This window comes from Convolutriloba macropyga, chromosome 1, assembly GCF_964194025.1.
Source record: "Convolutriloba macropyga chromosome 1, txConMacr16.3, whole genome shotgun sequence".
In the NCBI taxonomy this organism is placed as follows: Eukaryota; Metazoa; Xenacoelomorpha; order Acoela; family Convolutidae; genus Convolutriloba; species Convolutriloba macropyga.
The window spans coordinates 46,954,229-46,968,430 of record NC_134468.1 but is presented as its reverse complement, the minus strand read 5'-3'; positions in this window follow the sequence as shown (position 1 = coordinate 46,968,430).

Sequence of the window (14,202 nt, the reverse complement as noted above, 5' to 3'; positions counted from 1 at the left end):
TTTTTCTACGTTCCATAATTTTACAATATTCTCTTGTCTTCAGTAGTTTTCTCTGTCAAAGTATTGTTTGAAAACTTCAACCTGTGCAGTTTTTAATATTAATTTTTATGGCTTGGTTGGTATAAATTTATTTTAGTGACGAAAAATTTGTGTTTGTTTAGTTTCTTCCTATTGGTCAATAATGAATAAAATTCTTCTCGTAACGGAGCGACTTCAAAATTTAGCCAAGTATATTAGCTTTGGTGAATCAAAAAAACAATCACTCTCAGATAATGGTTTTTGCTGCAAACGTTTTCTTTTTCGGGAAAGTTCGATGCTTCAAGCCCCTTATGAAATTCCTCCGTCTGTTTTTTTTAAATTTCATCTTCATTATCTTTGTTACTACCAAATCTTTTTAAAATTTCCTAAAACCTGTTCTTTTAGTCGCTCATTTAATATCAACTGAATTGCGTGCGTGACGCCATTCTTGAGTATTAGTGGAGTGAGCTTTTTCTTCATTCGTCTTATTAAGTTTTCGATCACTCTTGATGTACTTCACTCTGAAAAATGAATTCTTCACTCTAATATTGACTTTCCTTGCTATAATTTGACGAGCTAATGTCAAGTGAGTGTGCGGCAATCTGATTGAAAGTTAGTTGAGAGCAGCTAACAGAGGCCGGAATAATTCAAACTGGTTCCTAATCAAAAATATAGCAGCATTTACTCCAAAACTGCCTCTTTTTGTTTTTTTCACCAAAGCTGTTGCAGATTTTTTGGCAATTGGCTATCTATGTTGTACAAATATGCTATACTCTGTCTGAATATGAAAAAGTATGCTCCCATTTGTATGACCAAATGAAACTGGTTTCGTTTTGGCTAGCGGGTTAATCTGCAAGGGTGTTGCAAAACACACTGCTAGGTGACTAAGAATATGTGAAATACTTTTGAAGGTTTAGTCATTGATATATCAATTATTTTTTGACGTTAGGTGATTGAACTTTAATAAGAATTTGTTTTCTAATTGCGATTTCAAAATTAATTTGACTTCTCAGGTTTTTTGGAAAGAGCAGGACTGCGTATTGTTACTTTGCACAGTGCAAAGTTTATACAGTGCGTGCCTACCCTCCGAGATATTTGTTTTAGAGCCTAGTTTTCTGGGTTATGTTAATGCAGTAACCTAGATTATACAACGCCTACGATAGTTGGTTTGGAGCCTTCTTTTCTCGGTTATGTTAGTGTATTAACCTATGTTTTTTGGCTCTACTTTTAAGAGTTTTAAAAAATTTTAAAGATTTGCTTTAGCTTGCAGTTTAAATTTAACATCATCTAGCTTTTAGACTTTGAAGAAATTAGTTTCTTTCGTTAATATCTGTGACAGCAACGTCTGATGTTTGCTTTTCAGTTTTTTTTTGCATGTAGCTTTATATTATAAACCAATTTTTTGTACAGATATAGCCTGTTTACCTTTGTCTTTCTCCTGATGAATTTGGTTTTGAAGTAATTTGAAATCAGTTCTGCCAAAGTACCTCCATTATTTGCTAATTTTGAAACGCTATGAGGCCAAAACAAAATTTTTGTCCTTGAGTTCTGAATTTTTTTTTCTTTTTTCACAAATTAGTTTAATTTCAACGAATGTTATCTGCCCTATGCTTTCCCATTGTGTTTTTTGTGTTAAATAGTAATTTTGAAAAACAAAGGAGTTTTACGCGGGTTGGTTTGTTACAACCCGTTCACTTTTTTTTCTTGAGTTCTTTTCTGTCTGAGAAGTTAGTCTACTTTTTTCAACGTTTCTAAATTTTTTCTACGTTCTATACTTTTTCAATTTTTTCTCTTCTTCAGTATTTTTATCTGTCGAAATATTGTTTGACTTCAACCTGTTCAGTTTTTAGAAATTATTTTCGATGGCTTAGTTTGTACAAATTTATTTTAATGACAAAAAATTTGTTTTTGTTTGCTTGCTTCTTTTTTGTCAAAAATGAATGAAATTCTTCTCTTGAAGGCAGGAGTTCATATATTCACCAAGGTTATTAGCTTTGGTGACATAAAAAATAGTCACTCTCAGATAAATGCTTTTGCTGCAAACGTTTTCTTTTTCGTGAAAGTTCGATGCTTGGAGTCGCTTCTGAAACTCCTTCGTCTGTTTTTTAAATTTTCTTGTAAATGTCTCTGTCACTACCAAATCATTTTAAAATTTCCTCAAACCTGTTCCTTTAGTCGCTCAATTAATTTCAACTGAACTGCGTGCGTGACGCCATTGTTGACAATTAGTGGAGTCTTTTGCTTCATTCGCTTGATTAAGTTTTTGATCACTATTGATTTACTTCAATCTGAAAAATGAATTCCTCAATCTGATATTGACTTTTTTTATTTTAATTTGATGAGCTAATGTCAAGTGAGTGTGCGGCAATCTGATTGAAAGTTAATTTAGAGCAGCTAATGGGGGCAGGAAAATTAAAACTGTTTGTTAATCAAAAATATACCATGTCAGCATTTAATCTAAAAATGCCCCTTTTGGTTATTTTTTCACCAAAGCGGTTGCAGTTTTTTGTAAAACAAGCAATTCAAGTGAATGAAAAAATCAAGTCCTTTCCTTGAACAAGTTTAAAACGGTTAACCGCAAATATGTAATAATCAAAAAACCTGTAACAAAACGCTTTACCGGATATATTTTTTTGACTATAGAACTTTTTCCCATATATATATATACATATATATATATATATATATATATATATATATATATATATATAAATATATATAAAGAACAAGTAATTGGTGACCCTCTTCGGACAGAACCTTCTTTTACTACCCTAAATGTCGGACTTTCTACATTCTCTGCTGGGCACAAGACGAAGGCATCACCCAACAATTGTCACAGCAAGGACGTGAGGCGTACAGACAGGGCGATGCACGAAATACATAAAAGAAAAGACCAAAAGACTAAAGAAAAAGGCCCTAAAGACAAAGACATTTTTGGAGCTTAATTTTTGGGTTACAGACGTTACCCAGAAGGGCGAAATTTTTTGAGGTGTCAACGTTACCCCTGGAGGATTTTTTTCTACTACGGTTTCAGGCGTCACCGTCGCTGATTGCCCGAGCTTTCAGGCGTCATCTCAAGAAGTCCTGTTGCCCGGTGAGATCAATAAAAAAATCAGTATTTTTTACAGTTCAGAAAAGAGAAGAAAAAACAAAACCTGAATATTTTCCTCTTTTATCAAAATTTCACTGCTTTTTAGACAAAAACTCTTTGATACGTATTTGTCGAAACTAACTTGAAGCAATGACAACTTCTAAGTGCAAGAACGTGTTCCTATAAACGAAAATTGACGAAAAAAAAAGGTTTTGAAAACAGAAATTCCAAAAACGTTCTTCAAATTCCTGGCTTGTTATTATTATAAAACCTACTCTTAATAGTTCAACTTCACTTTTGAACTATTTGCCAGTCAGCCAAAAGGGTCGTTAATTGCATAATTTCATTTAGCTATTCAGAAAGGAAAATTGACGAAAAAAGCGGTTCTGAAAAAAGAAATTCGAAAAACGTTCTTCAAATTCCTGGCCTGATATTCTTATAAAACCTACTTTTAATAGTTCAACCTCACTTTTGAACTATTTGCCAGTCAGCCAAAAAGGTCGTTATTTGGATGAATTCAATTCGCTATTCAGAAACCCAAATTGACGGAAATACGTTTTTGATCAGATAAAATCAAGAACAGTTTTTGTAAACTGTCGGCTTCATATTATTATGGAAAGAAATTATTATTATCCAAACCCACGTTTGAAGGGTTTGTTGTAAGTTTTTTCAACAGATCTTTCCTGAATAAGCGTTATTTCTCAAAAATAACTGAAAAACTTGCCATCCCCACCAAAACACAAACAAAAAGAGCAAAAATTATCTTTTGCCGAAAACTTTTTATTTGCAGAAGTCCTTGGTCTCAGACGTTTCCGTCCGCAAAGTCCCTTAGCCCTTTGGTTTGGGACGTTACCATGCTGAGTAGCAGAAAATTGACGAAAGAAAAACGGTTTCAGAAATTACCAATATTTGATTTTTTTAATCATCGAAACGGATTCCATTTCACAAAGAGATCTATCTCAGACGTCATCTAAATCATTTCTCTTCGAAATCTAGTCACAAATACAAAACCCGGTTTCATCTCATGGTTTTGGAGGTCAAGAGAAGCACCACAAGATCACTCAGATTGACAAAAAGTTGGAGAATAGAAAAGCATTCAGAAAAGAAGAAAGTTAAAATTTCTAAAAAGTTTTCAAGCTTCCTGTGACTTATTAAAGTTTTTTGTCCTTTCGTGTTCTTCTGTTGCCCTTGTTGCCTACACACATCGCACCTAAAACAAGTTCTTAGTTTTTCCGCCCACAAAAAAACTCCTTAAAAACAAAAAGAAACTTGCTTAGAAATTTACGGAAAGTTCTGTCAGATTTTAATCGCTTAGGTTGTACGGTTAGGGTTAGTGAAGTAGAAGGAATTGTCTGGTAGTTTTTTTAAGTCTGATGGTAGATCATTAGCTATTGTTTGAGAAATTTAACAGGTTTTAAAATTTTAAAAGAAAAAGGAGTTTAATGTAACAATTGTTTGAGTTCTGGTCTAATATTGGTTGCATACTTGTAGCAAAGCACAAGTTTCCCGTCAACCAAAGTAGTCAGACACATTAGTTAAAACGGTCAAGGCCAGCTATTTATGCTATACTTGTGTTTATTCAACAAAAAACACAATTATAGGTATGTTGAACAAAAGTCGACTAAAGCGCGCGAACGTTCGAAAAAGCTTTTAAATTTTTGGTGTAAAAGCTAGATTTAGCAAACAAAACACACCCTAGGACATCAGATTTTTTGAATAGTTGCGTGGCAGGACTTTTGAACGAGGAAAAAGTAGGATCATTAGCATTCAAACCTTAGGCAACTTTTTTACATCAAGATTTGCCTCCTTTAAGCCGTTTTCTACCTTCAATAAAGAATTTCAACGTCTACAACAGCAACAATCAATCAACAGAGCACAAAAAGCAGCAAAATGTCTAAGTAGATCACTGCTGAATGCCACATTGCCATCAACATGTTTAAAGCGACAGAAATAACAATGAAAAACCAGCTCGACCTTTTGGAAAAACCATTCATTAAAGAAGGATTTTTCGATCCTTGTCTCTGCTGATTGAACGAACCAGAGCAGAAGAAAAAGAACTCAAAGTTATGTCACAGAATGTGCTGAAGCTACAGCCTCATCAGAATACAGTATCATCAGTTCTGAGCAAACAAATCAAACTGATCAACCGTCTTAACGAACAACAATTGCAATTTGACCTTTTGAACGATGATGGTCAACTGAGCCAGTCCTTGGACCGGATCAGAGACAATGTCAGCATGATCATAAGCCAAGAAAACCGATCTCACCAATCATTGCCTATCTCAATAGACAACAATGAAGACAACCAGCTTCAACGTTACCTGCAACAACGGAAAAGCAGCACAGCACACCCAAATCATTCTACTGCTATCCCGCCTCGACACTCTTTCTTCAACAGTCAAGTGCTGCACAAATAAACTTCGAACGCGTTCTTGGCGCTCACTAAGGAAAAACAGAAATGCAAAACTGGGAAATCAGTCAACAAGAACAGAATCTTTCAGAAAGTGATAATCACGTTCGCAATCCTTTCACACAAGCCCATCATAAACTTGTCTTTAAAAGCACAACTGATGACACTCAAAATGTCACTAGAAACACTTACAATCAGTCACCCTACAACCTCCAAACAGTCCCGATCACTCTCGACAACAGTGAAGCAAACGAAGACCATTTGCTAAACCTTTGTCGCCTATAAATAACCTGAGCATTTCAAGCGACAGTATTACAGCTAAATCAGAATAATGGTCTCAAAATTTCCCTAATGATGTCATTACTGAGCACTTCTTCTCAAAACCGGTGACTGAAATTAGATTCATATTCCAAACACCAATTCCAGCTTGTCATGATACCCAAAAGAATTAAATTGCAAAATATAACAAAAGCAAATCAAATCCTGTTATTCAACAGCAATGACTGCAAGCTTTTCCTCAAGAAACTGATTGCATTCGCAGCAGAAACTTCAACACAGGATCTCAGAACCCCTCTCAATTTGCAGCAAATGCTAACAGTTCCCGCAGCCAACAAAAAATCAGTCAAGTGTTGTTGCGAAAAAAATTCAATTACAAAATCCTCAGTACACATATGCAACGAATGCTGAGCAAGTAACCCAACAACAAAAATGTTGTTCTTCCTTCTGAACATCGGAATGCTCAACTGTTTCAGCAGTTTAAAAAGAGTTTGTTTCCACAAAACCAAAATCAGTTTCTTAATAGAACTGCTTTGCAATTTTAATCACTTAATCCTCAGAATTACAATCAGGAACTAACAAAAAAGCAGCCAATGCCTCAACTTTGTTCACAAAAAACAGTTTTGCCTAACAATCTGCCTAACAAACAGTTTTGCCTACCAATCTTGTCAACAACTCACAAGCCAGTGCATCAAATGCTAATTTCAAGCTTGTTCCACTTTTTCAAATCTTGACTATAAACATTCTATTAAATTACCTCCTTTAAAGTTAAAAAAACTTTGATGGAGATACTCTCCACTTCCATTATTGAATTAACATTTTCTACAGTATCATTCACCATAACACATCAATCACAGATACACACCAAATAACGTATTTACAGAATTCTGTGTCAGCAAAAGCAAAAGACTTGATACACGCGTATTCTTGTGACCCGTCGTATTAACAGACAACCTTAAACTTGCTGATAGATCGCTTCGGTGACCAAACCATCGTGGTGAAAGCCTTTATCAACCATTGGCATTTCAATACCTTGGTTTTATAGCAGACCGTCAATCAACAACGCTATTGAGAAAAGCCGAAGAGAAGGTTCCACAGAAACTCATTCTGAGGTGGACCGAGCACTGTCTCACAAATTTCAGCTCAGACCCATCACTTGCTGAATTTCAACAGTGATTAGATTTTCAATCTCAAGTTTATGATATAGTTAACCGGCAAAAACCCATGAGAAACACATTCCGCAGTTCGAAAAAGTTTGGAAACTCAAATATCAACGCTGGTACAGCTTACAGAACTACACATCACAACCTCTTAACTCTCTAGTTGTTAATGAGGAAAGAAACCAAAGCATCAGTTGCAAAAGAATCTGCAGCCGCAGTCAACTGATTCTTCTTCGAAGATCTTCAACGCGAACAGATCTTGCGAAAAATCCAAAAAAAGTCACCGCACTGCAGTTTGCCCTGAATACCAGATTTCACCTAGTGAGAGAAACAGCATTTTTAGCAAAAATAGTTTGTGTGCAATTTCCCTTAGCCATAAACACCACAAACGGACATGTCAGTCAACTAAACGATGCCAAGTATGCAGTGGTTTCCATCATACAACATCGCAGGACACAGCAAAACAAACTTTCAACAGCAGTTTTTTAAACCATCTGGTTGTTATTCAATTTATACACAAACTGTTTTTGCTAACAATGCTGTATCTCTCACCAAGTGGACAAGGCTTGTATTCAGGGCAAGCTGCAATGCTGTGATTGCTTTTGCATTTTCCGCAAAATCTGTTCGCGTTGAAACTCTTCGGAGAAGAATTGGTGGACTGAGGCTGCAGATTCTGTTGCAATTGATCTTTTTGGTTCCTTTCCTTATTAACAACTAGAGAGTTTAGATTTACAACTAGAGAACTAATCAGGAGAGGAACCAAAAGCATCAATTGCAACAGAATCTGCAGCCGCAGCCAATCAATTTTTCTCCGGATAGATTCAACGAAAAAACATCGTCCACCTAGTGGAAGATACAGCATTGTTAGCAAAAACAGTTTGTGTACAATTTGTCTTAGCAATAAACACAACAAACAGACATGTCCGTCAACTAAAGGATGCCAAGTATGCAGTGGTTTCCATCATACAACATCGCAGGACACAGCAAAACAAACTTTCAACAGCAGTTTTTTAAACCATCTGGTTGTTATTCAATTTATACACAAACTGTTTTTGCTAACAATGCTGTATCTCTCACCAAGTGGACAAGGCTTGTATTCAGGGCAAGCTGCAATGCTGTGATTGCTTTTGCATTTTCCGCAAAATCTGTTCGCGTTGAAACTCTTCGGAGAAGAATTGGTGGACTGAGGCTGCAGATTCTGTTGCAATTGATCTTTTTGGTTCCTTTCCTTATTAACAACTAGAGAGTTTAGATTTACAACTAGAGAACTAATCAGGAGAGGAACCAAAAGCATCAATTGCAACAGAATCTGCAGCCGCAGCCAATCAATTTTTCTCCGGATAGATTCAACGAAAAAACATCGTCCACCTAGTGGAAGATACAGCATTGTTAGCAAAAACAGTTTGTGTACAATTTGTCTTAGCAATAAACACAACAAACAGACATGTCCGTCAACTAAAGGATGCCAAGTATGCAGTGGTTTCCATCATACAACATTGCATGACCCAGAAAAACAAATCAAACGTCCACCAGCAGCTTTTTCAACAGAAAACGCACAAAAAGATCAGCCTACTGTTTCGTCAAACAACAAGACAGCGGCTGAAAATACGATCAACAATCAAACAGCCGCTACGGGCTATCCCTTAACGGTCAAAACCAAACCAACTCTCAAAGACGAAACCTAAATGGAAGCAGTAACAACCAGTCCTCTAGCGTCAATCAGAGTCCCGATGCTCCAAAAAACTAGTATGAGCAGCTTCAACTCATCCCCATTCCTTTTCTGAAAGGAAATAAAGCCTTTAACGCATATGCCTTAGTTGATCCCGGAAGTCATGCCATGGTTTGGGAGGTCCCTGGAAGCACCACAAGATCACTCAGATAGTGACAAAGAGTTGGAGAATAGAAAAGCTTTCAGAAAAGAAGAAAGTTACATTTTCTACAAAGTCTTCAATTTTCTTGTGACCTATAAAGCATTTTCGTTCTTTCGTGTTTTTCTCGTAGTCCTTGTGGCCTACACGCATCGCACTTAAAACAATTTCTTAGGCTTTCAGCCCACAAAAACTCCTAAGAAAACAAAAAGAAATTTGCTCATAAGTTTACGGAAAGTTCTGTCAGATCTTAATCGCTAGGGTTGTACGGTTAGGATTAGAGAATTATGAGAAATTTTCTGGTAGTGTTTTGTAAGTCTGGTGGTAGATCATTAGCTATTGTTTGAGAACCGTTTTTAAAATTTTACGAGAAAAATGAGTTTAATGTAACAATTATTTAAATTCTGGTAAAATATTAGTTCAACTGCATAATTGGAGCAAGGCACAAGTTTCCCCTCAATCAAAGTAGCCAGACACATTAGTTAAAACAGTCAAAGCCAGCTATTTAAACAAAACTTGTGTTTATTCAACAAAAAAAGCAATTATAGTTATGTTGAACAAGAGTCGATTAAAGCCCGCGAACGTTCGAAAAATATATTACATTCTTTTGGTGCAAAAGCTAGATTTATCAAACAAAACACGTCCTAAGACATCAGTTTTTTAAAAGGTTGAGTCGCTGGTACTTTGAACAAGAAAAAATTAGGATCATTAGCATTCAAACCTTTGACCACTTTTTAAATTAAAATTTGCCTCGCTCCGGTCCTTTAAGCCGTTTTTACCTTCAAAAAAGAATTTCATTGTCTATAGCAGCAACAAACAGTCATCAGAGAACAACCAGCAGCAAGATATCTAAGCAGATTACTGCTGAATGCTAGTTTGCCATCAACATGTTTAAAGCTTCAGAAATGGTCATGAAAAACCAGCTCGACCTTTTGGAAAAACCATTCATTAAAGAAGGATTTTTCGATCCTTGTCACTGCTGATTGAACGAACCAGAGCAGAAGAAAAAGAACTCAAAGTTATGTCACAGAATGTGATGAAGCAACAGCCTCATCAGAATACGGCAACATCCATTCTGAGCACACAAACCAAACTGATCAACCGTCCTAACGAACTACAGTTGCAATTGTGAAATTTTGGACGATGACGGTCAACTGAGACAGTCCTCCGACCGGATTAAAGACAATGTCAGCACGATCATAAGCAGAGAAAACCAATCTCACCAATCATTGCCTATCTCAATAGACAAAAATGAAGACAAACAGCTCCAACGTAAGCTGGAACAACAGAAAACAGCAGAGCCCTCCCAAATCAGCCTCCTGCTATTACGCTTCGACCAGGAAGACCAATCCTTTTTCTTCAACTGTCAACTGCTTCACAAATAAACTTCGAACGTGTTCCTTGCGCTCACCAAAGAAATACAGAAATGCACTACAGGGAAATCAGTCAACAAGAACAGAATCTTGCGGAAACTGATAACCACGCTCGCAATATTTTTACCCGAGCCAATGATACGCTTGTTTTTAACAGTGCAAATGATGACACTCAAAATGCTACTAGCAACCATAAAAATCAGCCAGTCTTGCCACTCTACATTCTCCAAACATCCCCGATCACTCTCATCACATCAGTGACGTAAACGAAAACCAATTGCTAAACCTAAACTTTTTGCCGCCTATAACTAACCTGAGCATTTCAAGCGACTGTATTACAGCTAAATCAGAATATTGTGCTCAATTTTCCCTAATGACAGCATTACTGAGCATTTAATCTCAAAACCAGTGACTGAAAATAGATCCATATTTCAAACACCAAATCCAGTTTATCATGATACCCATAGGGAACAAATTGCTAAATAAAAGAGCAAGTCAAATCCTGTTATTCAACAGCAATCATTGCAGGCTTTTGCTCATGAAATTGATTACATTCCAAGCAAAAACTTCAACACAGAAAGTCAGAACCCACTCAATTTCCAACAAATGCTAATAGTTGCTCGCAGCCAACAAAAAATCAGTCGTTTTGTTGCGGAAAGAACCTCATTACAAAATCCTCAGGGCAGATATGCAACGAATGCTGAGCAAGTAACCCAGCAAACAAATGTTGTTCTTCCTTCTGAACATCGGAATCCTAAACTGTTTCAGCAGTTTAATAACGGTTTGTTTCCACAAAACCACAATCAGTTTCCTAATAAAACTGCTTTGCAATTTTCATCACTTCCTCCTCAGAATTACAATCAGGAACCAACGAAGAAGCCACCCATGCCTCAACTTTGTTCACCACAAAAAGTTTTGCCTAACAACCTGCAAAATAATCGAAATCAAACTGCCTCTCACTTTCCAGCACCTTCAATGCCCTTCAGTGCAAATATACCAAATTTCGTTGACTCACAGACACAAAGCAATGCAAAACAAAACCAATTTTGTTACCCAAACAATGGGTCGAGCAATTTAATTGTGAACATCTCACCAGTGCATCAAATGCTAAATTCAACACTGTTCCAATTTTTCAAATGTTGACTATAAGCATTCTATTAGGTTAACTCCTTTAAAGTTACAAAACTTTGATGGAGATCTTCTCCACTTCCATGAATGGATTGACAATCTCTACAGTATCATTCACCATAACACATCAATCACAGATACACACCGAATAACGTATCTACAGAATTCTGTGTCAGGAAAAGCAAAAGACTTGATACACGCGTATTCTTGCGGCCCGTCGTGTTAACAGACAACTTTAAACATGCTGATAGATCGCTTCGGTGACCAAACCATCGTGGTGAATGCCTTTATCAACCATTGGCATTTCAATACCTTGGTTTTATAGCAGACCGTCAATCAACAACGCTATTGAAAAAAACCAAAGAAAAAGTTCCACACAACCTCATCCTGAAGTGGACCGAGCACTGTCTCACAAAGTTCAGCTCAGACCCATCACTTGCAGAATTACAACAGTGCTTAGAGCTTCAGGCTCAAGTTTATGATAAAATTAACCGGCAAAATCCAAAGAGAAACACATTTCCCAGTTCGAAAAAGTTTGGAAACTCAAATATCAACGCCAATTCAGCTTACAGAACCACACATCACAACCTCTTAACTCTCTAGTTGTTAAGGAGGAAAGAAACCAAAGCGTCAGTTGCAAAAGAATCTGCATTCGCAGTCAACTAATTGTTCTCCGAAGAGTTTCAACGCGAACAGATCTTGCGAAAAATGTAAAAACAGTCACCGCATTGCAGTTTGCCCTGATTACCAGCTTTGTCCACCTAGTGAGAGAAACAGCATTGTTAGCCAAAACAACTTGTGTACAATTTCCCTTAGCAATAAACACCACAAACAGACATTTCCAACAAATAAACGATGCCAAGTATGCAGTGGGTTCCATCATACAACATTGCATGACCAAGCAAAACAGATCAAACTCCCAACAGCAGCATTTTCAGCAGAAAATTCACAAAAAGATCAACCTACTGTTCTGTCAAACAACAAGACAACGGTTGAAAATACCATCAACAGTTCTCAGGCAAAAGGCCAGTAGAATAAGATTTGATACAGCTGCTACGGGCAGTCTTTTAACGGTCAAAACCAAACCAACTCTCAAAAAGACAAAACCTAAATGGAAGCAGTAACAACCAGTCTTTTAGCATCAATCATAGTCTCCATGCACCAAAAAACTGGTATGGGCAGTTTCAACTCATCCCTGTATTTTTTCTGAAAAGAATTAAAGCCTTTGACGCATATGCCTTAATTGATCTTGGTAGTCAATGTAGTTCTGTTTTGGATGCTATTTCAGATTATCTTGAGCTTCCTTGCGAATCTCATCAATAAGTTCCTCTTCAGTTCCTGAACACTGAAATTAACATGAATCTCTCTAAACAATTTGAACCAGTCACAATTACTCCTTACAAATCAACAGAGATTTCTTTTGAACTCTCTCGAGCATACAGCACACCATCTTTAAAATATCAAGGCCGCAAATGTTTTCCAATTGAATCAAATTGGCGATGCATTTAATAACCTACACCATATTCACTTTCCTTATATTTCCGATGGCAAAATCGGTGCCCTCCTTGGTGTTAACGCCTCTGCATTCACCTATTCCATTCATGTCATTCAGGGAAACCAAAAATAACAGTTTGGTGTCAAAACGAAATTAGGTTGGACAATAGCTGGTACATGCGAGCATTGATTCACAAAAAACCATCTTAAAAACTCCAATCTACTCAAGAAAGCCTTCGCTTTGCTAGTTTCAAGAAATCGAACGGAAGAACCCAAGCTAGACGAACTAGTCCATCAGTTTTGGAGAATTGAATCGGATAGAATTCAACCAGACGGCAAGCCGTCATTTCCCCTTGATCAAAGACTCCTCCAAATAAAGAAAGACTCAATTAATTTTAATGGAGAACAATTTGAAATTAAACTGCCTTGGAAATAGAACTCCAAGTTGGAAGATAGTTACTTTTCCGCCCTTAGTCAAGTCAAAAGCGTGAATAAGCGACTCGGGCATAATTCTCTACTTCGTGATAACTATAACAAGACACTGCAAACTGACTTGGAAAAAAAACTACGTGACACCAATTGAGATGCAATATCTACCCCCGGATCTTGCCCCATCACCCAGTTGAGAATCCTAACAAGCCCGGTACGGTTAGGCGCGTCGCTAAAGGCCGCCTCTAAATTCCGCTGACAATCACAAAACACGAACTTGTTAACAGGTCCTGACCTGCTTAATAGCTTGCTTGGAGTCCTTATGCGCTTTCGTGAAAATCCATTTGCAGTCCTCGCGGACATCCAAGGCAAGTTCATGCAAATTGCTATCAATCAGACTGACCAATGAGCCCTTCGTTTCCTGCAGATAAACGACTATAAAATCCAACAGAATCAGTTTACAAGACTAATTTTTGGCGCTACCTGCTCCCCATCCTGCGTGATATATGTTTTGAATCATTGCGTTGATAAAAAGAGAGAATAATATCCTGAAGCTGTCAGAGCCGTCAAAAATCACTTTTATATGGATGATTACATCCAGTCCCATGATACGGCAACGAATGCCTCAAAAACAGTTCAGCAAACCATTTCGAGTCTTCAGGAAGGCGGTTTCCGCATCACAATACTTGTTTCTAATGAACCCAATGTTCTGAAAAGCCATCTTGAATTCAAGACCTCTCACAAATGTCGCTGATCTTCCCGACAACGAGTTGCCTCTCACTCCTAATCATTTCCTGATCAGTCGTCCATTCAACTCTCTGCCACCAGGACAATTTGACAGCCAGATTTCAGCCAGTTTCAGGAAATAAAGAAATCTGCAACAGATGATGAACCACTTCTAAACGCGACTTGTCAATGAATATATACGGACACTACTTAAGAGATCAAAACGGAA